At 39.9% G+C, this 25,483-nt stretch overlaps 1 protein-coding gene across 2 annotated transcripts in view; it reads right to left on the bottom strand.

The window, feature by feature from the left end:
- The window catches only part of PTPN4 (protein tyrosine phosphatase non-receptor type 4), a 118,329-nt gene extending 94,395 nt beyond the window's left edge, over positions 1–23,934 (bottom strand). Inside the window, exon 1 of one of the 2 annotated variants that reach the window (XM_055812178.1) lies at positions 23,127–23,934. The gene's annotated coding sequence lies outside the window, so the exon portion shown is untranslated. Of the gene's footprint in view, positions 1–19,635; positions 19,806–23,126 lie in introns of those variants that run through there. The other variant, XM_055812179.1, reaches the window with a different exon arrangement.
- Positions 23,935–25,483: the final 1,549 nt, after the last annotated feature.

Below are 25,483 nucleotides of genomic sequence, written 5' to 3'. Positions count from 1 at the left end.
AGAGCTCATGAAAGTGCAGAAAAATCTCATCTAGCTCTCAAGAAATCCAAAATAAGTAACTGAAGAGCACAGATACCCAAACCTACAGCTTATGCATACTTTGTGGTAGGCTTTGTTTTTTAACAAATATATAGGCTATGCTGCATGTACATCTCTCTGGCACACTGTGGTCACTACAGGAAAATAACTTACATCTATGAACAACCACCAATATTTTCGCTACTATATATTATATTAAGCCATTTTGTAAACTCGCTGTTACACTCTGCTGAAACACGATACAGGAAGATATTGGTAGCTGGAGTAGGAGTAGCCACACCACCATTGCACGGCAAGTTTTAATAATAGCACAAATCTGGTTCTTAGATCTCATCCTGAAATTCCATGGACTGCTGAATTTTCAGTCTGAACCTCAAGGGATGGGAAAAGTCTTAAAATTATAGTTCAAACATTTACCTGAAATTTACTTTTGTAAATTGAGCTTGTTTTCCTGTTTTGTTGGCTTCACTAAGAAGTTCATTTCAGTTTTCTACTGAATACAATTGATAGAGAATTTAAAAGAATACAAGATCACTTTCCAGAATAACTATATCAGAGTTAAGGGAGATCATAGAGCCTTTACTTAAAACGTCTGTTTTCAGAACACTTACAGAGAAAAATATGACATCTATGGAAAGTACATAAAACCTAGGCAAGGAAACAAGGGAGAAATAGAGAACTATTTGACAGCAACATTTAAGTAAAAAGAACACAACCACCATCTCCACTGGCAGCAATTCAAGAAAAACATTACCTCAGGAATCCAAAAGCAACTCCCCAATGAAGATCATGCCTTTCTTTCAGGAGGAAAAAAGAGAACTGCATTGAAGGGCTTATGGAAAAATGCAGGCAGTAGGATCCATGTTACCAGCAGGTACCAACTGTACAGAACGGATGGCGGCTAAAAAGACATTATATGACTACTGAGAATAGGACGAAGGTGACAGTAAGAGTTCTCAGGCAAAGGCATGCTGCCAGCCTTATGGACATCAGATCGTCAAGTGCACACATAAGGCGGCCTTAGGATATTCTGGGAGAAGGTGGGATTGTGGAACATAAACTCACAAAAAGTCCTATTTATTTACATTCTACACACCACAGAAGAGTCTATTTGCCATTTCTGATTTGGCTTATACTTCAAGAGATTGGAATTTAACAGCTCACCTTCATCAGGGCAATGCATCAAATCCTGGTATTAAAGTTTGGAAGATTACTTATTTACTGAAAAAAACCCTAATACTGAATGATCATGTGTAGCCTGAGTGAGCTTATGTTTGATTCAGTGCATTAAGCTCAGATTTTTGTTTTACTTCATGGTTTAATCTTTGAAAGAATCAAAGATTGATCCTTTTGCCCTAGAAACAAATGGAAATTTTGAAAGTCAATAATCAGGATTATGATAGCCAGAAAGAAGGCAAGGACAACACAATGAACTATAGCTCATATGACTGACCAGAGGGTAATTAATATCATTCCTTTCTGAAAGGATGTGCACAGCTGGATATCGCAATGGTGTGTATCACACTGTTAAACAATGCCACTTTTTCTGTTACTTTTTTTCCAAGTAAATAAAGGAATAGAGGGAACATAATTTATATGGAATTTTTAAGAACAACAAAAATATATTTTTAGGTTGGCTGAAAAATTTTGAGACTAAAGTGTACACAGGTAACCATTGCACACAGGTTTGGATTGAGCCAGAACACCTTTTTACCCAGCACTATTGGAGTACACAGAACTGGATTCAGATGTGAATTCATATTCTTTATGGGTTTTAACCTAGACTCATATTTGAAAATCCCCAGCTTTGCAGGTAACAAATTCAGATGTATGTTTCACCATTTCAGAATCACTTCAATATCTGTAGGGTAAAACAAACCACCATTATCACCTCCAAAGAAAAACCAAACCACAAACACTTTTGTGCTGCAATTAATCACTTGACTGCACACTAATGGAAGTGCATCTCTGTAGACCTAGGAGAAAGGTGGGATTAATCAGTGCATTTGTTTACAGACAAAAAGCATCTTGTGATTTCAGGGACATGGAAAACAAAATTATTTGTTGTGAAGGTATCTGGTCCCTGCTGGAGAGACACTATGAAAGCAGATAAGGTTGTATTACATCATCTTTGTTGCTAATGATTCTACCAAAATAGCTCAAGTCTTTAAAATGTCATACTAAACAGTTACCACGTGCTGCCTTAGAAAACCACTGACTTAAATAATTCTTTTGAAACTTAGAAGTATCCAACTCCAGCAGCTTATCAGTCTAAACCTTATCATAATTATTTAACAGGTATCTCCAAATGATGGTACAGGTTTGACTAATGATGCCCACCCAAATGATTTAAATATGAGGTTTTCAACATGTTCTGAGGATGACAGGTTCCACCTCCTGCGCACACTAAGAAATGGTGGTTTCTACTGATTTGGTTATTGATCACTTATTGTAAGACAGATGAACAAGCAGTTTTGGAAAATATGTTGAACAGTTAAGGGGGAGAGGGAGAGAGATTAAGAAAGAAAAGCAGCAGAGATCGGGATTTCCAGAAGTAGGATGTGATCACATCAGAGATAATTAGACTTTACTCTGATGAACTCTTTATTTTGACATAACCTGGCACCGCCAGCTAACACAGCATTCCTGACCCACTCCTGAGTCTGGCCACTCCTTTCCAGCCTTGCATCATCCTCTCCCTACTGCTGACATAGCCATTTGTACAGCCATATGGTAAACCAGAGTAGGGAATTAAGCAGCAACACAATTTTGGCAAAATTGTCAGTCAGACCAATTCCCCAATATGGTTCACTGTGCAGCAGCACAAGCACTACAGCAGCACAAGGAGGACCACAGGTGGCCACGAAGGAGGGAAGCTGCTTCTTTCATGCTCAAATCAAGGAAAACTGAGTAAAGGTATTAGCATCCAGCCAAGTGAAGATCATTCATTCTGGCAAAAGCAATTTCAAGAGAAGAATAAGAGTGAAAAATTGTGAGAAGGTGGGGGGAAATGTAAAGAGAAATTAAAAACTGAAGGTTTAGATTGTTTACTTACTGATTTTGAGGCAGGACACAACCAGGTAAAATGCAGGGATAGCTAGTCATTGATGGGATGGAATTTATTTTTTTAAAAAATGATGAAACTAAAGGAGGCTCTTCTTGGGAACAAAAAAAATCTAAGGAAGCCACCAAATTAAAAAGGGATGATGAATGACGATAAATGGAATGGAAGGAGATAAAGATGACAAAATAGACAGTCATTCACCAGAGACCAGAAATTCCAGGTACCATCCACCACTTCAACACCTATTTATGGACTTTCAGAAAATAAGTATGAATTTATTAAAAAATAAACCATACATCAAACCTAAGTTAATTTCCACATGTCAGTGCTGAAATAAATGGCATTCTTTTATGTTTCTCCATATCATCTTCTGTATATACCTGAAACTGTTGCATCATTTATCTACTTATCTGCCACTGACCCCCCTTAAAATCTCCTGCATTATTTAGGTCCCTTTCACTACAGAATACACAAGGACTTGCATACAATACAGCAAACAATGACAATGAAGAATAGTTGGGAAGAAACAAGTGGCATGTGATTTGTTTTGTGGTGTCTGAATCATTAATTTGTATTTTGTTTCAGGAGGTGCCAGGGGGAAGATTAAGACTATAGTGTTAACACAGACAATTCTGGAAAGGTCAGGTTTCCCAAAACATTATGAAAATTCAGTGATAAAACAGAGCCAAAGACATAATATGAAAGAGGTGATGGAGACTGACAGAAAACTGTTCTAAAAGGCTCCCTATACTGTTTCATCTGAAGGTGGTACAGTGTCTGGCATATCAAAGAAAACAGAATGGTAGTTATCAATGCACACATCAGAGAAAGTTTATTAAAGCTGTATTTAACTACAAAAAGGCTGTAACAACAGAACACAGACACTCAAGTGCCAAGGCTGACCTAACCCCCTTTTTTTTGCTTGTGCTTTACAGAGGCCTTCAGGAGTCAAGGTGGTTTAATACAATCCGTAATGAGCAGCAAGACTCATCATACTGTGTCTGTACTGGTAAAAGACTTGCACAGAATCTGGTATTTGCTGCACTTTCTCACTTCAAATTTATATACTCAGTAGGCGTACAAAAAAAATAATCTCCTTTTATCCAAGGATCTCAAAGAGTTTTACTGGGAAAAAATATTTCTCATTTATAAAGGAGTAGAACGAGATGCAGAAAACTGAGTAATTTGCCTGTCATTACACAGTGAGTCAGTGGCAGCAGCCCACACTGGTCATACATCTCTTGCTGTTCTTATCAGGTACTGGCATTAGAATAAGGACTTTTATAATAGTTACATGCCATATGTATTAACAACATGATCCTCACAATTTCAAATTTGTGCTTGTTCTTTCTTTTGCTATGAAAATGAACACTAAAGCTTATAGAATGCTCTCTATTTAAAAGATAACACACTAGTGCCTTCCTTTTTCAGTCCAGTACTTCATTGCCTGAAAGACACCAAAGATGCTTTTGAGTTTACCATGAACATTTAAAAATAGTTACATCTTCTACAGAAAAAAAAAAAAAAAAAATAGATCGGTACCTACATGTTAAAATGAAACAAAACTAGGAAACTGATTTATAACCAATCCATATGTGGCTACAGCAAGGAAGGTTCACTGTATACAGGACCTGTGTTTTACACTTCTTCATGTTATTGTCGGAATTACTGAGTTCTGGATCTTTAATCTGATCAAACACGGCACTCGGGTCTCATCTCCAGCACGTTCTGTGTCAGTCCTTTTGACACAGAATTTTTCTCCCCGTGGTACTGAAAGTGACTAGTGCATGGAGGGGGAGGGGGAAATGATGACAACTACAAATGGACAAGGAGTAGCAATACACAAACAAAAGATAAATTGTTAGAAAAAGGTTAATTTATACAACTAAAAAAAAATTTCCCCTATTAAGAAGCAATCCTTAAATCCCACAGAACTTGGCATAAAGTCTATAATCGCTTTAGCATATCATCTTTGGCCCACAATAACACAAAGCAGCTCAGGAAAGACTGGATTTTATCTTCATCAATGACTTTGGCAGACCTTCCAGAAAGACAGACTTTCCTGTTGCAATTGGTACTGAGACACTTTTCTACAATTAGTCCCTCTAACAGAAACCATCACTTAATTTTCTTACCGTGTGCTCCCTTTTACTATTTGCCAGAATACTGCTGGAGTCTAGACTTTTAATTCACTATCATTTTTTTCTCATCCTGCAGACTTCCAAGTCCAAATAGATAAACATATTGAAAATAATTATTGCCACTTTTGCCAATAAAAGACAAAGTATGGTATTCTGATGTATGAAAATAAAAGAGAGATTAAAGATGTTGTGCTACGAAGAGTTTCATGCCAGTGCATCTAACATAATTGGTATAAAACTTTCAGCTCAGGCAATAGGGGGTGGGGTAGGCAAAGCCAAGTGGATTATGAAGCCGCTTGATGATACATCTTCTCCTACCTGAAAATACCATATAGCTGGTACAGCGATGGACTCCAAAGACCTGTACTGATGCCCCGTTGTGGGTAAAGCAGAAAAGGAGCAGAAGGAAGAGATAAAGCAGGATTTACTTGCTTCTCCCCTTCCAAACTTGTGTCATTATCAGCTGTTTCTAACAGTTATTTGAATGCAGCATCCATAAATCTTGACCTCTCCATGCAATTGCTTCCGCTGCATCATGCTACTAAAAACCCGATCAGCCAACATCAGCAACGACCACCCACCTCTATCACACCCTGGCTATAGCAGGAGATGACAAGAAGTACTGAGATGGTGGCACTGGAATTAGAAAGGCAAGGGCAATAAAATGGGTGAAACAATCTGCCTCTAGGAACTGCTGCAGGCTCCCTACAGGTTTGGGGAGCTGCATCACCTATACACATGTTCTTCAGTTTCTCTTCTCAACAATAAGGGCCAAACTGCTTGTAAGTGAAAGACTTAACCTATTAATATTACTATTCAGAAAGCTTCTGATGTATTTAAGATGTCAGTGAACAGTCACATTCTGCTGAAAAGGCAAAGTATTAATAACATAGAATAATCCCATTAAAAACATTATTAAGAAACCACATAACCATAAAGAACCTTGCTTCAGAGGGTTTACAGTGCTCAAAGGATGTATTACTGCTGTAGACAACAAGACTACTTTAGGGGATATAGGCTTAACTACGTATAGCTGAGTTAACATCTACTGGAAAATGACCACACCAGGCATCAGTGTAGGCCTTGGAACAGTAATTGCTACAGAAGGAAAATATTTATACACAGTAGCCAATGTTTAATTGGGCATAGGGAAAGGAGTATTGAGATCGCTATATATTTTTAGCTGCACACATCCATTAGCTTAGCTTTAGGTTAAAAGTTGTGAGATGCCTTTCAGATGGCAAATGAACTCTTCAAAAATATTTGACTGATCTAGAAACTTAAGTTTTCCTTTAAAACAAATGTACGTATTGATATTGAAATAAAACTTTACATTTACTTTTCAGAACTGCTGTAAGTGCTTAGGAGCCCAAGTCACGTAAACTATCACATGAAATATATTCACCTCTTAACTGTTCTAATTTTGTTCCACACATACTGATATTTTGTTCTTCCATGTATTTTGATAGTTAAGATGTTTAAGATACATAAAAGACTGCAAAATTTTTTTCTTTGAGAAAAAAAGAATAGGCAGATGCATCCCCAGAAGCTCAAGACAAATCACGTTATATGTTCAGGTTTTGATCCAGGTCACTAAAAATCTAACACACCTTTTTCTTTCACTCTTTTCTTCTTTCCTTCTCTAACGTAATTCAAACCAGCACCCATTTATTCAACAGTAAGGCTGCCTGCCTTTCACTTCAGAAGAGAATTCAACCAAAAGTCAGTTAGACACTCAACAGGGAATAAGAATGTCCACAAGAACAGGTTTGAAATAATGATTTTACTTGTTAGCAGAATTTTATTTTACAAGAAATTCCAATATAGGTAAGTCCTGTACATTTTTTGTATTGTAATAGATATGATCCAAGTAAGCTCAGATGAGACTAAACAAGCAGAAACAGGAATCCTAAAGGAAAGGCAATTCAACATTTAACTAAAATAGGAAACTGGCTGCTCATGGCTTGGATGCGTGTACTGTTTGCTGAGTAAAAAACTGGCTGGACAGACAAGCCTAAGGAGTGGTGGCAAATGTAGTTACATCGAGCAAGCAGCTGGTCACAAGTGGTATTGCCCAGGTCTCAGTGTTGGGGACAGTCCTGGTTAAGGTCTTTACTGACAATCAAGTGCACCCTCAGTAAGTTTGCATACAACATCAAGCTGGGTGGGACTGTTAACCTGCTTAAACATAGGAAGGCTCTGCAGAGGGATAAGGACCAATGGGCCAAAGCCAACTGTATGAGGTTCAGCAAGGCTGAGTGCTGGGTCCTGTGCTTGAGTCACAATAACCCCGTGTAGTGTTACGGGCTTGGGGCAGAGTGGCTGGAAAGCTGCCTGGAGGAAAAGCACCTGGGGGTGTTGGTTGACAGGCTGAATAAGAGCCAGCAGTGTGCCCAGGTGGCCAAGGCAGCAACAGCATCCTGGCTTGTATCCGAAACAGTGTGGGCAGCAGGACCAGGGAGGTGATCATCCTCCTGTGCTCGGCACTGGTGAGGCCCCACCTTGAATCCTGTGTTCAGTTTTGGGCTCCCACAACCAGAGAGACACGGAGGTGCTGGAGCATGACCAGAGACAGGCAACGAAGCTGGTGAAGGGTCTACAACACAAGCCTTATGAGGAGTAGCTGAGGGAACCAGGATTTAGGCTGGAAAAAAGCAAGCTCCAGGGGGACCTTATCACTCTCTCCAACTACCTGAAAGGAACTTGTAGCGAGGTGGGGGGATGTCTTTTCTCCCAAGTAACAAGCAACAAGCAACAGGACAAGAAGAAATGGCCTGAAGTTGTGCCAGGAGAGGTTTAAATTGGATATTAGGAGAAATTTCTTCACTGAAAGGGTGTCAAACATTAGAACAGGCTGCCCAGGGAAGTGGTTGAGTCACCATCCCACTAGGTATTTAACAGATGCGTAGATGTGGCGCTTAGGGACATAGTTTAGTGGTGGACTTGGTAGTACTAGGTTAATTGTTGGATTCAAATTGGAAAAGACATTTAAGATCATAAATGATTCTATGATTCCATAAAATGCACAATACTTTATGAGAAATCCTGTTGGTATACACAACATATAGACATACAAACCATCAAAAGCATTCCAAACATCCTTAAGGTTTGTTACACATATGATCAGCTCACCTTGGCACGCTGTTGGCACTGAAAAAAATGTTTAAGACAGCCAGACCAGTCCACAGAGTAGATATATTAATGCCTTTAAAGGTCATTATCTACCCCTTACAATTATTAAAATTACATAAATTGCTCAGAAACAAATAAAAGTCTTTTTTTAATGTTTGGAAAAAAATAGGAAGGGGAAAAACCCAAACATAACAGACTGGTAATCTTACTGCAAAGCTGTAACTCTGAAGTAGGACACAAATGTTGAGTGTGCTGTAATTAGTTGTAGAGCCACACTAGGGCCATCTGACAGTAGGATCCAGATGTTCCTGTTGATCAGCCTTTTGTCTGTCCTAATAGGGCACTGAGTAGCAGCATTCTTTTTCAGAGAAAGGGGGACAGAACTAGAATTTCTTTTATGACCTCAGCTGGTTTCAGACTGCCTGAAGTAAAAGGCCATTTTTTCAATTTGTTGCCATAAGCTTTGTAAATCAGGGTATCTACCCATACTATAGATTACTACTAAAACTAAGTTTCTAATACTTATATTAAAATTGTGAATGCTTCTTATGAATTGCAATCTAATTTATGTAATTCCTTCAAAAAACTAAGATATTGCAAAACTCTAGAAGAATGCTTTTGGTTTCCAGGTGTATTTTCATACAAAAAGTAAAGGAGGGCTGTAAAACAATTGTGCAAGGGAAACTATCTAAACTTTAAAAAGATTGATATATTTCTTAGAAAATTGTTTTTCCAAATACATTTTTAAAACCACACTACCTTCTACAGACACTATTGAATTCGACCCTACTTTACCTTGAGAAATTTACAAAAAATCATGTAAAAATTCTGCATTGATTTTTTTTCTCTAACATATTGGCAGTCACTCCTAGTTGGTGCTGTGGGTGAAACTTAAGATATGCTATCCCCAATTCTCTTCTGCTGTCTAAGCCAGTAATAAAAATCATTAGCCAATGTAGACCGGGTGCAAAAGCTGTTAGGTACATTCTTCTCTGTCAGTGAATCACTGATAACTATTCAGTGGGTTAGCCTTGCTCATGCTTCATATTGGGAACTCTTACATTACTATCAGCATTCCCAAATTCCCCTCGTACTTATCAGTTCATGATTCCTAAAACCAAATAAATGTCTTCATGCCTTAAATACTTGATTTCCTATTATTAAATTGTATGGATTTTTGTTTTTAGTACTCAAATCTATGTGATTATCTTACTTTCCTTAGAGGATAAGCCAGTCCTCTGAAATACTAAAAGAAAAATTGTGAACTCTGTGTTATCCACAGCTTTTAATAAAAAGACATAATTTTTTCACCAAGGTTATTAATGAATGTAATGGAACAAGATTAATTTCAAGACTGATTCTTGAAGAGCATGACTAATAATGTCTCTCCATCCTTTTAGTTGCTCTTATGGTACAGCCATTTGCAGTCTTCTCTTTGGTCAGCTTCCTCTACTTCTTGGTAGTTTTCATAAGATCTCATGGACATTGTAGCCAGTTACTGAGATTTTAGATAAGATCTACTTCATTCCCAGTAACACAAGTGGAAATAGAGGAGACAAACCAACCAACCAACCAAGACTTTCTTAAATTGTCGTTACTGTCTTCAGAACCTACAAACAACACTTATTCTTAAAAATATAGTTACAAAACTATTTTCTGAAAACATATATTTCTTTTGTAAGTTTGGACAATTTTTATTCTCTCTCAAGCAGGCATTTTGCATTGCAAAAATACAGAAATTGTATACAATGTGGTTATAGACCAATTCTGCAGAAGAGGATCTTAGAAGGTAAGTGGGAAGGAAAGGAAATATTTTTAGTAGGTCACAAGATACAAACATAAACCAACTATGCTGTTGTAGAGAGGGAATGAGGGAATTCCACATATGAGGATGCTTAGTCAGGCACACAGCCCACAGTGTGTGGGGTCCTCTCTCATGCTGTTCAATATTGCAAAAGTTCAAATGGATTAATTTTTAAGATTCCAGAAAAAGACATAGATCAATTAAAAAAAATTAAAGAGACTGTTCCAGTACCAAACAGTACCAAAATGAAATACCTGAAAAAGCACAATAAAACTGAAAAAAATCAGATTTTTTCACCTAAGACTGCAAAAATTATATGTATTATATAATAAGCTTTCAAGTACTTCAAACCACAATTTTTTCCCAATATATAGCTGATGGAATGCTTACAAAGAAGCTTAAAATATAACACCAATTAGATATTAGATTTTTTTTTTAATGGTACAGAGGACAGCAACACTGTCAAAGACACACTGCCCAGGCAGCAGAAAAAAAGCATTTCTAGAAAAGGAACGATGAGTACAAAAAATAGAGTAAATAAAGTGGTCAGAGAAGAATTAAATCCAAATCTAGGACTATATTTTTGTCTCTGAGAAATTTCTAACCACTTGTTCTACAAACAGGGTATAAAGGAGCCTCAACCAGTTTGAAAACAATGTTCAATAAAGGGATTACATGATAGGGTGGAGCTACAAAACAATGTCCTGTATCAAGCAATAAAGTCTTTGTTGCTCCATACCAATAATATATTTTAATACCTCTGTGCTTGTTTTTTTGGCAACTACTTGCAAGAGCTGGGAAGACTGCTTCTTTCCCAATCTTCCCCATCTCTCTTATCTGTTTCTTTTCTCTTCTGTTTCTCCTTCTGGCATTCAAAACAAATTACCCATTTTTCCCCTTTCCACTGATACATTTGGGATTGGCTATGTAAGAGCAGCAGTGCAAGAGGGGATGGATAATACTGGCAGCGGTTTCAAGAGAAACTTGAGGTGTCTGGTTTGTCTTGTTTACTGCCATAAGCTGGGTTTCATAAAGAAGCAGCAGACCCACAAACCTAGAAATACAGAGGAAAGTTTGCTCTTGGACAAATCCAAAAAGCCTTTTTTGCCCCTCAACAGAACCACAAGAACAGAGGAAAGGCTAGCGTGTATTTCAGGAAGAAAACCATGTTTAATAAACTTCAGACATTAGGCTTACAAATTGTGCCAGCAACATTAAAAGAAGCTTCATGTTGCAGTGACAAAAGTAAGATAGGTTTTGGTGTAGCTATCAGTCAGTTGAAATGCAGACATTAGCATACTAACTTTGTGGATGCTTGAATGACATTAAGTGTCAAGATGAAAGCAGCTGACTCAAATGCAATCTGAATTAGACAGAAGTGGTAAAAGGAAATGGGGAAGAACTCTGAGGAACCAACAGAAAGTCTGACTTCACTTCCTTTATCATTCCTTTTTAAGATAACACCATGAGGGCACTCAAATCCTAAATGCATGTAATTCCAAGTGACAACAACACTGAACGCTAATGAAACTGCAGTTACGACATTGTGTTACTAATCTTGCTCCTCACCATGCTCTACCTTGCCTCTCTTCCCCTCATGACCACTAAAAACTTCCTCAAGGTACAATGTAAGTTTCACCTGTGTAGTCTTTCCACTTCAAAGTTAGCACAGGGAAGAACAAGAGACAGGCCATGCTTCCCCCACCTCTCCACCTAGCTGAAATGTTTCTCAAGTGCCAAAACACACATCCACCACCAGCACCTGCTCATGCAAACAAAGTAGATGGGCATGGGACTGCTGGTTTGCATCGAGGTAATTGGAGGGGTGGGTGGCAAGTCTTAGCACCAGTTCACAAGATGAAATTTCACCAAGCAGTTCCTACCACCACCTCATCCTCCTCATGCAGAACCAGACTGGCTGGTAAGCAGGAATTAGGAGATTGGGAGGTGCAGGAAGGCTATTATTGCCATCTAAAAGCCCCTACAGTAACTGTTAACCTGACTTTGTTTTCCAAACTACCAGCAACAGTGAAACCCAAAACATTAATGCAGAAAAATCCATTAATCTGTGAGTACCCTCCTGACAACCACAACAAAACTGTTTCCTTCTGGATGTGCTTTCCACCCAAGGTTTTAACACTGTTCTATTACCCGATGGAAACCGCACACAAGAGCTGCCCAAAAAAGCCACAGTGCTCAAGATGTCCATTTACAAGGCAACAAACACTACTGAACACTGAATGCTGTATTTCATGTCACATCATCTTTAGGCTGTTTCAAAAGAAAAGCATCAGTTTCCTAAGGCTTCTAGTGTGCTCAAACAACGTCCTTTGAGACAATCTCACTTTCTATAACCCAGCTAAAAACTTCAGGATCAAAAGGGCTGTTACAGCTGACGTGGCCTGAGGTGTAATGCAAATACTAAAGCCTGGAAGTACTTCCAAGACAATCCTGTGCTATCACAGGGTGGTTACTTCTGTGGTTGTTATACTCAGGAAATTGCACATTCTGGGAGAATGGATATGCTTTACATTGTATGAGTTGAACAGACAAAAATTAACACAACTCCATTCTTTATAATTTCATTACAATACAGGAATAGGAGACTATGCTTAACATTTGGTTGACCTTTGAGGAGAAATCCACCAGTGAATATTTCACTGACAACCTTTGCACAGAGCTAAACATGCAGATTAACATGAATAGAGCTTCATAGAAAAGATAAAAATTACACTGTTTTGGAACGCCGAATGCAAATACATCATTTTCAAATGAAACTGTCAAACATCTTGTTGTGGTGGTAAAAACCAAATCACTATGCAAAATGATAATACAAGAAAAGTCAATTGTATGTTTCTAATAATAAATGCTCTTGTGGCTTTTGAAGTCACAAAAAACTCTTGGCTGAATTGAAGCATTGATTTCTGTAGTTATTTATGTGCAGTTCCTATTAGAATTCTATTGAATTCCTTGAATGGTGAATGGAAGTGCTTTTGAAAACACACACAAAAACTGTTAAACAAGGGACAAAATAAATGGAAAGCATAGCATTGCCAAACAAAGTTTCAAGAAGTCAACAGAACATTTCAACATTTTTTTTAAGTGCAAGCATGTACGATACTGGCAGAAATCATTAAGTCTAATACAAAAACAATATACAATATCCATTTCCATATCACTCCTGAAGAGTAAGTATGAACATTGGTATCTGCTTCTCAAATATTACTTCAAAAAAATCTTGCAATACTCTTCAAGTATGTTCTATAGTAAAACATGGATTTATTGTTACATGACTTTAAAATGTTATCACTCCATCCTTTTGTCCACTAAATACCAATGTGAAGATATTCTATTTAGCAAGTGTACAGATATACCTGACATGTACTACATATGTTAATTATATTATGGACACTAAACAGATATGCTTCTGAAAAGCTAATTCCCTACTGATTTTAGGCCTATACATAGTACAGTTATTAGGAATACATATATTATCAAACATGCTCTGCAAGTGCTGGAAGTGCATTGAAAGCTTGAGACCTGGGTCCCTAGGGCCCTCTTTCATGAGCATTCATTCATTTTTATGCCATCCTTAATACACTTTAAATCATTTGCAAGGCGACTGGATATCCCACTAACAGTGTAAGGAGATGAGTGTGTTAGGGGACAAGGAATACTACCTCACCTTCAGAATGTTAGGCCTTCAAAGCACAATTTGTTTTCTACTAATTGTACATAGCAAACTGGGCTTCTAGCCCATTTCCATGGTTTGGAAGCTACAACAAAAATAATGCCCATTTATTTTAGTAATAATTAGTTGACTTTTTTTTATTTTTACTTAGACATAAAGAATTATTATAAATGCAAAACCAATGGCCACTAGGAAAAGCATCTCTTCCTTTTCAGAGTTTTGCTTTAAAGTCTGATAATAGATTATGTTTTAATATTAAATGTTACAAAAATAAGGATATTTATACATTGCCAAAAGAAAAAAGTTTCACTGTGGCTTTTTTTGAGTACTAATTACAGTCATTTAAGCCTAGAAAGTAGATTTTTATAAAGTGGCTTTCTGTTTACAACAGAAAAATAATCAAAGTTTACCTTTAGAACTTCTGTATCAGCCTACCTTTATTTTCACTGAAGACCATATCTGTTTTCTTATAAACTTAAGATGGTAATGAACACTTTTAGAAAAAAAAATCTCATCACTCTCCTCTTTAATGACTTAAGTTGTCAGTAACCTATTCTGAAAAAAATTATTATAATAGTACTACTTGGTACACATTTTCCATTTTTCCTATTTACTTTAACATAGTAATTCTGCTGAACTATGGCAACTACTTCAGTTTTGAGGAATCCAGTGCCAATCTGCAGTTATACATTTTTCTCCCCAACATGATAATGTGATTTTCTATTGCACATCACCCTCAAAGAAGGGACAGATCTCTAGTGATATAACACATCCCAGCTTATTGTACACAACTGATAGAGCACACAAAATTGTCACAGCCTACGAGGTACAGCAGAATGCAAGACATAATCAGAGTGAATATGAAAAACTTAAGTGGAAATGCCTTTTGCAGGTACCAGAGTAATTACAATCATTTCCCAGAATAGTTAGAATTAAACTGTTTCTCTGAAAGATATAGGAAAAAAACACCCGATAAAGTAGATTGAAAAATGTTTGCATCAATGCAACTTAGAAACCAGAGATTTTACAAAGCAGCTTTACTGGCAACATAATTTCTATTCAAAGGTGGCTAAATGTTAGCTGAAGTTTCAGATACTCATCAGGTTTCTCTTTCAAGCTGCTCTCTCACATATACTTCATTAGTATAATTCCTACAAAGCACTTTGTTTTCTCAGGACTGTGTATGTGTTTCAATGCCAAAAAAAGTTATCATCTACATCACCCTTATTCAGTGAGGGATGCTTTTTATGAAAATCCTTCTGCAGAAAACATCTAGCATTAATGAACTGCACATATAGCTTTCCTGTAAAACGAAGGAGAACATATGTAATGGGGCAGGGGATGCAGGGGGAACACAGCACCAGGATCATAAAAAGGAGGCAATGCTTCTGCTGGTAACTACAACTCAGTCTTTTAATTGCTTACTTCAGCTTTATTAAATAGCTTACAGCTACCTAGAGAATTTCTAATCTTTCATTTAATTAATCTCAAGAATGAAGTTCTCCTATAGGAATTTCCTCTTAGAGGACTTTTTGTCAGATGTAAATTTGCAGTCTATTTCCCAGCCTTCTGCAGAAGAATTCTGTTCTCAGTGTAACTGTATATATCCTGAATGGTTACTCATGCCTCATTTTCTTATTGTATCTCTCAGCCTTTTAAGTTGCACATTTTTAAAAGCAGAGATATCTTAATATATTTATTACATCTATTATTCAATTTGACAAAATTTAGTTAACAACTGTGAATTTGAAAATAACCCAGTTTTTGCAAGCACAGGGACTATGAAAAGTAAAAAATTACTTTACAAAAAGAACCCAGAGAGCATCCACTGCATTCTGCCGCGCCCCAGACACACACTCACACCAAGCCACTTCCCCCCGTGGATCTAAAAGCTGTAGAAGAAAGGACTCAAATCTATACTATCTGCTAAAGGAAAAGACACTATCACCAGTGCCTTAAGTCTCTAAAGTAATAGCAAATCCATTCAGTGAAGATGCAAAAAAATTTTAAGCAGATCACACTACGCAGGAAAGCAAAGCAAAAAATAAATTTCCCTGACAGAGATCTCCAAAATGAAATTATTTCCTTAGTAGTCCCAAATATAAATACTAAAAGGTTCAAAAAGTTCAAGCCACTTCCAAACGGAGTTTTTTATGACTTGTATTGGTGTATTTTATCACAAAATGGTGTATTTTTTATGATAAAACCAAGATAGAAGCAAAATATTCATTAATGAAGGGTTACAAGAGTTTGGAAAAGTATAAAAACTCTTACTACCGCTAACATTCTATCCCTCCTTACCCAACTGTACACATAGTGAACCTGAGAAGAGATGGTAGAAGCACAACTAGAAGCAACTGTATTAGCAACTGCAACATCTAAATCAGTAGTCTAATTCAAGCTCACAAAAAACATGTAAGCCAAAATTATTCAAATTATTTAGAGGCATGACCCCATAATATAGATCTTTTTGTTCCTTTGTAATACCACTTCTGTATTTCAGTTTCCCCCTCCTGTGGTTGTGTACACCAGTTATGAAGCAGAAGCTTCCCACAAGGTCATGTGACTTGCTGATATTAAACAAAACCCAAACCAAACATATTCACCTTTCCTTTTTAATTATGTTTTCCAGAACCTTATCCGTTTTATCACTGCAGGGCAGCTGTCCTTTTCCTCTTTCCCCTGTTCTCCCTCCAGACTTAGACTAAGGTGACACATTCCTTCAGTTTCAGAGGCAGCAACATTTTAATCTTTCAAACCCCTTTTTCATAAACATTAGACCTGGAAAGGTCCTTTCAAAGACTAGGTTTGAAGAGATCAGCTCCACAGAAAGCAAGTGCATTCAGATGAGCTAACAGGATGCAGTAGTCAACACATATGCCTTAAAACATAGTAAGTGGGGAATTCCTTGCAGATTAGGATTCCCGAGACTCACCCATAGCCTCGTTTGCACTCAAGTACTAAAAACAGACTATGGCATCAATCATAACAGCAGCCTGCCTCCTGAAAAAAGCCAAGAACCTCTTCCAAGGGAAGTCTTAATAGCAGCTCACAGTTTGGAGGTTACAGGCCACAGTGATTTAGAATGCAAAGTTATGTACAGTTTTATTTTTAAGAAGTCAAACAAATTGATACATGTCCCTTCTCCTGTACTGTATCTTTTCTAAAAAAGGGGCACTATATAAACTCAGTAAAACATTTTAAGTACTGAGACTATATGCAGTTTAGAGACACAATAAAAAGCTGGCATACGCAGTGCACATGCACAATCCGCATGGGAAAAAACAACTTACTATGCAACATATCACTGATCATCAGCACTGGTCATCTTTAACCCTATTCACACATCAGAAGACAAAAATACATCTCACTACTTTTTCAGATGACACTAAAAGCTTGTTCCAAGTATCAAAACAGACAAATACAAAGCCACACATGTCAGTTTTAACTCTCTCTAAAGCCAATTCTTCACGGAAAGACTTCAGGTTTTTTCCCCCATTTCTGAATTCACTGACAAGGTTAGGGGTGGGAGGAATATCAAACCAACCCACAACTTTACCATGTGATTTTCCTCCTATTTGGTTTGTTTGTTTTGTTTTAAGCAAAGGTATTGAATCACAGTTCTAAGTTCTGGGAAGTTTGGATTATCTTTTTTTCAAATCAGTTATGATAAGAACTTTAAGTTACAATGAACATGCTTCTCAACTTACAACTATTTGACATGGCTTAGGAAAATACAAGGCAAAGCATCATCAAGAAATTATTTGTTCATCCAGATAAAACTGTTCTAACCTGGGAGTTCAGACAGCATTAATGGCAGTAACTGCTCTTCCACTGACTGGCATATTTCTATGTGCTCTTAATGAAAAGGAGGTAATTTCTCTACCTACAGGACACAGGAATTAACAACATACGTATTTTTATTCACTGCATCTCTATTGGCACTGACAAGATGGAGCACAAGTTTCTAGTATGTCACATTTCAGTCTATTCTTTAAAAAACACAGCCTTTCCACATATCAAATCCACTTGCTTGACTCCCTTGCAAATACCACCTTCCACCAAAAAACAGAGGAATCTTCCTTGCTAAACTTCTTCCAAGACAAACTATGTTGGCATATCTCTGAGACAAAGGAGCCACAGCAGGCTCTTACCTTTTACCAGCCGCAGCTTTGATTTACATGGAGAGCTCTCCGCTGCAGATACAATTCCAATTTCTGGTTTTAAACCTGACCAATGCCATTAAAAAAAAAACCAATCAAACAAAAAAAAAACCACTGGAAAAATGATAAGACTTATCTAAGAATAATTTTCTCATCTGAGAAAACATTTTTTTATGTAACTTCCATTGCGCTCAATAGACAGTTTCAGTGCAGTACTGATAGAAACAAGAAACAAATCTCTCTCTTGCAACAGTCACAGAACATTGTTTAGGTTTAGTCGGTGCTTTGTTTACTTAGTTTTCTGTAGGGCAAAGAGATGTTGATACACAAATGCAACAAAGTTGCCAAAGCTAAAGTACAGTCAAGTGTCTTAAAAGTCAATATCCTATTAGATACACAGTAAGTGAGGTTCATTTGTTTAACCCAAACACAGTTAACAACATAAACCAAATCAATTTACATTGTTACTTCTAACACACACAAGAAAGTTTACACTTAAATGATTTCTTTTTAATTTGATTATGAAAACTACCAAACGAAAGTTACATGCAACTAAGGTGTCCAGAGTGGAACATCATCCCCAGAAAAGCACCATTAGAATATGTTTTTCAGTATTCAATACCAAATATTTAGTGATTTTTAATTTAAAGTATAAATCCTGTGTTGATAAGGGAACTGAATATATCTTACTTCAATCTGATCTATGCCATTCTAATAAAAAAGATCCAAGTATGGAAATGTTAAACTCTGGCAGCACTATGTTGTATTTTCATTTGAAGATTTGGGCTTTTGGTCATGCAGAATAATTCAGTCATTACTCTCTCAGCTAGTTACCCTGCAGAAGGTAAGGAACAGACAGGCAATATAGGAACACATGTGCCATAGGAAGTAGATTACCAATTTTTTTCCTCTTAAATCTTATAGATGGCCTGAAAATCTTAAAGTGGCAACTGCACTTCATTCCCCAATCAGCAAAAATATTTCCCAGAACATTCTTCATTACAGATCATAAGTACTCATAATTAAAAGACTGTTGATTTTTAAATGGATATTAGCCATTTCCCCCTTCCTCATGTATCTGTAGAGACGGCGGTATCTCATAAACCACACAAATGGAATTGCATTTATCATCCAACAGTTGCCTTATAACTTGTCCAAGAAGTAATTGCAGTGTGAGACAAAGATGTGTGCCAAGAGAGGCCTAATTGCATCACCTTACAAAGTCTTTTTTCAAAGTGCATAAGCTGAGAAAGGAGAAGCTGCTTCAATTCTCACATCTCAAAACAAAAATTCATCTAGTTATGCTCGTCTGGTCTACCTGAGTAAGTACATGACTACCAGCTGTGATATTCCATAGCATGTGCTGGGACACTGTACATACAATCAGCAGACTTCAGTACGCTGTAACACTGATCACCATAAAAAGACCGTATTCTTGTAACCTATAACTAGACATCTGATCCTGGTATATCAACACATCAGTAAAACTTCTGTGAACACATTAACCACTGTAAACTTGAATTTATTTTTTAAGTGACACATAATAGTTTTCTAATAATTCTGAAAATTTCCAAGATAAAATGGAGATTTTGAATACATACCTGCAGATATGTAATTCTATGACATATCAGGGAAAACTTCCAGAAAATTGCAAAATTTTAGAAATTAAAGGCTTTCAGAAGCCTACATAAAACTACTTTTCTCCTAATTCAGTGGATTACAAGTCCTCAAGGAAAAACAGCCTCTGTTACAAACAAGCATATATGAACAGCTGGCCCAGACAGCAAAGACCTGCTGTTGTATTACCAGGCCACTGTTCAGCTCTTTCAGTTTTGTCTCCTGCTTAGGCCATTCTCCCTTCCGCTTTTTTCTTCTTCCACCTTCACAGTTCCTTCTTTCCACTACAAACAATCTCATATTATATACACACAAAACATTTTTACAGTTGTTTAGGCTGGAGCACAATAAAACCCATGACAATTTTGTCTGGCCATTTTATGAAAAGTGACAGCACTAGGGTGAAAGTGTGGTATTTAAAAAAAAAAAAAAAAAAGCACAGTCAACCATCTGCTGAAAGATTCTCTTTTGATCATTTTTATAATTGGTGAGAATGGAAGCAAGGTGATGCAAAAACAGGATGTAAAAGAATTACGATATACCAGAGAATCTAACCAACGGTAGTATGGAGACCTAAGAAGACAGTCCACAGAAATGTGCTATTTATCAATTTCAGAAAAATAACCTAACATTGACTTTAACAACAAAGTACACACATGCCTAGTATTTGTTTTAATTAATTTTGATTAGCTGAAAAATTAAAACAGGATTTTTAATCCACCATAATTTTCAGAAGACACTTAACCTGATCCATTTACCTTGTCCAAAGGTCTAAACTGCCATGAGCAAGACACTCTGCCTTTGTTTCCCAAGTACAGGTTTGTTTACAGAACTGAGTGAACTATCTTGAGTACTTTCCCCTGCAGTATACTCAAACTTGTAACTTTCACTCAGTTCTCCAAAACATGCTTGTACAGCACACATTTCATATGTGAGCATGAATCAATGCACAAAACTTCCATGTACATTCAACAAAACATTCACAAAATAAGCCACCAAGGATAAAAGACCCTAGCGAGGTGGAACCCTCAAATACCAATCAGAACTGTTCAGCAGTGCTAAGTTACAATATGAAAGCAATTTCAAAAAAAACCCCTCTTTTTCACAAAATAGTCATGTCACACATTAGGCTGTTACTCTGGGCACCAACCCTGCAGCTCTTTGCACATGCGGAAGCCTGTATGATATGCCACACAAACACAAAGATTAACAACAATACATTCACACACAGCAAATGCTCACAATAAACATCGATCTAGTGTCTATAGAATGAATGTTTGAGCTCCAGTTCCCACAGCAAGTTTTGTGTAGGTGAATCCCTCTGCCCAAACAGGGGTCACTGTGGGATCAGAGCCAAAATCATGTACCCTGGGTATTAACTTACCATATATTCCAAATATGCTAATGGCAATGACATGTAAATGGTATGAAATGAACTCTGTTGATTAACAAAGAGCTCATCCACCCCATAGAGCAATTAGCATTACTTCTAAGATTACAGGATTTTGCTTTTGTTCGTGTTTTACAAATGTAGCTGCTAAGAATAAATTAATTCTAGTCAATGAAAAACAGTATAGGCTTAACTTTCCTGCTGCTAGAGTGTAAGTATACCCAACCCTGAAAGTATTTTTAGCAAGGGTGTACAATCAATACTGCTGTGTACAACCTAAATTAGACATCAGCAGGACAACAGAATTGTAGAGCATGGCAACAAACAATACATTTCATGGAAAATTATACTGAACAAGAAATAAACATCAAACTAAACCCTAAGTAGGTGAATCTGATTCCAAACAAACTTAACTGAAAACCTAAGGAAAAAATACCCATAGGTAAAATATTGATACATTCCTGCTTTTGAGGAAAATGCATTTGTACTTCAATGTTTAATTGAACTTAAAAATCCCTACAAATAAAACCACAATCTAAAAATACACAAAAACTGTAATGACCACAAAATTATTAAAAAAAAATTAAATCAGTTACATTTCTGAGTTTATAAAGCATAAACGTGCCTAGGAAATGTATAGACACATATGTACATATTTGTAAGCTTATCACTCAGCATAATATTTTATCAACATGGTGCAAGCTAGAGTCATGCCAATATGCAAAACCAAGTTTTTAGGTCAGTGAAGCAAGAAATCCATTGTCAAGAAAATGGCATCCATAAAATTACAGTACTGAATATTTTATGTTTAGGCAATGAACCAGAAAACTTTCCTACAATATAGGTATCTAATAAGAAAATGTTTTTACCAGTTCTAATCTAACTCATTCTTGTATTCCTGCAATGCACATTTACGATGTGACAAGCTCATAAATGTCTGCATGTGTGTGAACACACCAGTGGCTCCCAAAATTACAGGGCAGTTATTTGCCAATAACAAGCAGACAAACATGTGCACTCACTAAACTCCCCTTACTATTCAAGTTACCGAGTTTAGCTCAGGGCAAGAAAAATGCCCCATGGACGAGAAGATGTATGTGCATACTGTAGTCCAGCAATTATTCTTCAGCTGAGATCCATTAGCACTTCTGTGATACACAAATCACATAGATATTTCCTATCTCACAGTTAAAAAAAATTTAACACATTGGCCACATTGAAGTCCTGGAAGGGTGTAAAGTGGCAGCACGAAGTTCATTCAAGTATATTTTACATCTGAACGACACACATTCTTTGAATAGGCAAGCGGTACGAACATTTCACCTACACTGGCAGCTATCTAGTTTTAGCAACTCGCTCTTGGAGATTTTTTCAAAGGAAAAAGACGTTATTCCGCTTCCAGCTGGTGCTGCAACAGTATACACGAGTTAACCCATCACCAGGTACACCGAAAGTCTCTGTCGCATATAGACACACGCGATTATACAAGCCTTCTGCTCGAGGGAGATGCTAAAAATGTACCAGAGGAATGCAACGACAGCACCCAAACGCATTTTCCCAGCCCATAACCAGGGCAACGTGCACGTGTGCCTAGAAAGCACAGGAACGCAAACTTTCACATGAAACACACTAGAAACAAACAAAAAAACAAATCCCTTTCAGCCGTTCAGCCGAGTTTACCACGTTTTACAGACCCCAAGCGCCCCCGACCTGCCCCCGCCGCTCGCTTCCCAAAGGCTGTTTACGAGCCCCCTCGGCGGGCCGGCCCCAAGCCCCCGAGCCCAGCCGGGTCCCCTTTCTTCCCGGGGGGGACAGGCGGGGCACCCACACACGCACCCCCCTCCACCAAAAGGGCGCTCGGCGGAGCCGCTCTCCGCCAGCGGCGACCTGTACGCGAAGTTGCGGCGAGGGGGAGCCGGGCTGAGGGGCAGCCGGGCTGAGGGGGAGCCCCGGCGCCTCGGCCCCCGCAGCCGGCAGGGGGGTGGGGTCACAGCACAGGAATGCGGCGCATAGCCCCCCGCCCCCCCCCGGCCCTCTCCCCCCCTCCCCGGCACGGAGCCCCCGGCGCCCCGGCGGCCGCCTTACCTTCATAAAACAGCCACGTCCTTCCAGATGAAGCGGGGAGCGGGGACGGCGGAGGGAAGAGGCGCGGGGGCTGCGCTCGCCGCTGCCGCCCCGCGACCCCCCGCGCGCGCGCACACGGGCACGCGCCGCAGACGCTCGGGCACGCGCGCGCGCAGCACCGCACCCCCGCGCGCGGGAGCGCCGCTCGCCGCCTTCAGTTCCCCCGCAGCGACCGCCCGAGCCGCAGCCTCGGGAGCAGCGACAGCAGCCGCAGCAGCCGCCCCGCGCCCAGCCGCAGCGGCGGGGACCACATCGTACTGCGGCGGCTGGGCCGAGGGACCGGGAGGGGGAGGAGGGGGAAGAGCTGGGGGAGGAAGGGACGGGGAAGCCCGGGGGAGGAAGGCGGCGGACACCCCCCCTCCGGCCTCTCCTTCCCCCCTCTCCTCACAGCACCCGGCCGGAGGGGGCGGCGAGGCGGCAGCCGGGGCGCAGGCAGGCAGGCAGGCTAGCGCCGAGCAGCGCAGCGGCGGCCGCGCGAGCCGGGACTCTCCCTCACGGGGCACGGCGCCGCCTCACACGCACCGGCGGCCACCCTGTGCGCAGCCCCGGCCGGGAGGCGGAGGGGACCGGGGAGGGGAGAGGCCGAGGGGCTCTGCAGAGGCGCCCTCCCTGCTGGTGAGCGAGCGAGTGAGCGAGTGTCTGCGGGGGAGAAGGGGGAAGGAACAGCAGCCTCCTCCCCTCATAGCCGCCCTCCCGCCTCACACGGGCAGCGCTGGCAGCATAGCAACTAACATGGCAGCTGCGCAGTCACCCGGCGGCGGGAGGGTGGGACGGGAGCCAGCCCATGAAAACTCGCGAGAGTTGAAAGGGAAGAGGGCGGTGTGCTTTCCTTCTGATCGGCCCACCTGCTTGTCCGTTAAAAAGAGAAGGCAGAACTGAGAGTTTATTCTGCAGTCTGATTGGTTGGACCTACCGTCAAATGTAAGGGGGCGGTGTCCCACGGCGGTCTTTCAGCGTGGATTGGTTACCTGAGCTGTCATTCACGGCTGCGCACCGTTCTGTGAGCTCATCCCTCGGCGGTGGCCGCTGCTTCCGTCGCTCTCCTCGCGCTCCGGGGAAGAGGTTCCTCCCCGGGGATATTACGGCTGTGGGAGCTATGGGCTGGTTTTCTGGCCTCTGCTCCCGCCACGGGACGTTAACCCGAAACGCTGCCGTCAGCACAGGCAGCCTCTTGAGCCTCCGGCGTGCCTGCGGGCAGCGAGGCCCCGGGGAAGCGAGGATTCCCCCTCTTCAGAAATGGCGCTGTTGAAAGACGAGGTGTAGCCGCAGCCTTCCCGATAATCTGTGCTGGTGCCCCTGACGTGGGTGGGGTGGGAGAGGTGATACCTCTCCGCACCCGCAGGTGCAGCCTGGGGACCCTCCTGTTTGGGGTGTGAGTGCCAGAGCCGCCTTCGGGGGTGGGCGCAGGGGTGCAGTGGGGCAGCGCTCCGGGCCTGGAGGGCTGGCAGGGACACAGCAGTGGAACGAGAAAGCAAAGCAGAGGGAAGCATTTAACAAGGCTGGTGAGGTACTGCTCACCTGAACAGTAACAATAATGTGCCTCGGTGACATGTAGCTAACTGGTGCCTCTGGATTTCATGGGGCTTGCAAGTTGTTTTGAGCGCAACTGCCAGGTCAGGGTAACATCACTTAAATGGCAGCCAGTCTGCATTGACATCAGGGCTGCTGGGTAGTCAAAATACCTACAGTGGGAGGAAACGAGCCAGAGAGGGGGAATGGGGCTGACTTAATGGTGTAACCCTTGGTCTTGGCCACCTGTCACCTGGCAAATGTCCTAGAGAGTAATTTCTGACTGTAAGTCCTTGCCAGAGTTCTCCAAGGTATGAGGTGTGTTGTGCCTCTTGGCTACATAAAGATTTTTGTATGTGGCCTATGGGAAAGTTGGTTCTGCAAGATTCAGCTTCACACTCCTTGGTGCTTTCATGTATATATATTATGTGTGAAAGGGTTTGGTTAAAAAATGTCTTTAATGCCCACTTGTTAAAATGACCTCTTACAACGAGCTCTTTGCCAAGTAACACACACACAGAATACATGGTTGGGAATGAGTTCCTGGATTTCACGCTTCCTAACCATAACAAGATGCAGAATAATACTAATGGAGTTTGCATGTGCTCTTCTAATTCGGAAGCTTTCTAAAATCTCAATTCTTTTGATGTTTGGAAACCTGTACATTTCCAGACTAAATTGTTCTTGTGCCAATTTTGTTCTTTTGCTTTAATATAGCCCTTCCCTCTTAGCAGTGTTTACCTCCAATTCTTTTAAAGAAAGCAGTCATACCCCCTTCATTTTACTAGGCTAAATAATCCAAACGCCGC

This window comes from Falco peregrinus, chromosome 8, assembly GCF_023634155.1.
Source record: "Falco peregrinus isolate bFalPer1 chromosome 8, bFalPer1.pri, whole genome shotgun sequence".
Taxonomy (NCBI): domain Eukaryota; kingdom Metazoa; phylum Chordata; class Aves; order Falconiformes; family Falconidae; genus Falco; species Falco peregrinus.
This window is presented reverse-complemented; position numbering and strand designations above follow the sequence as displayed.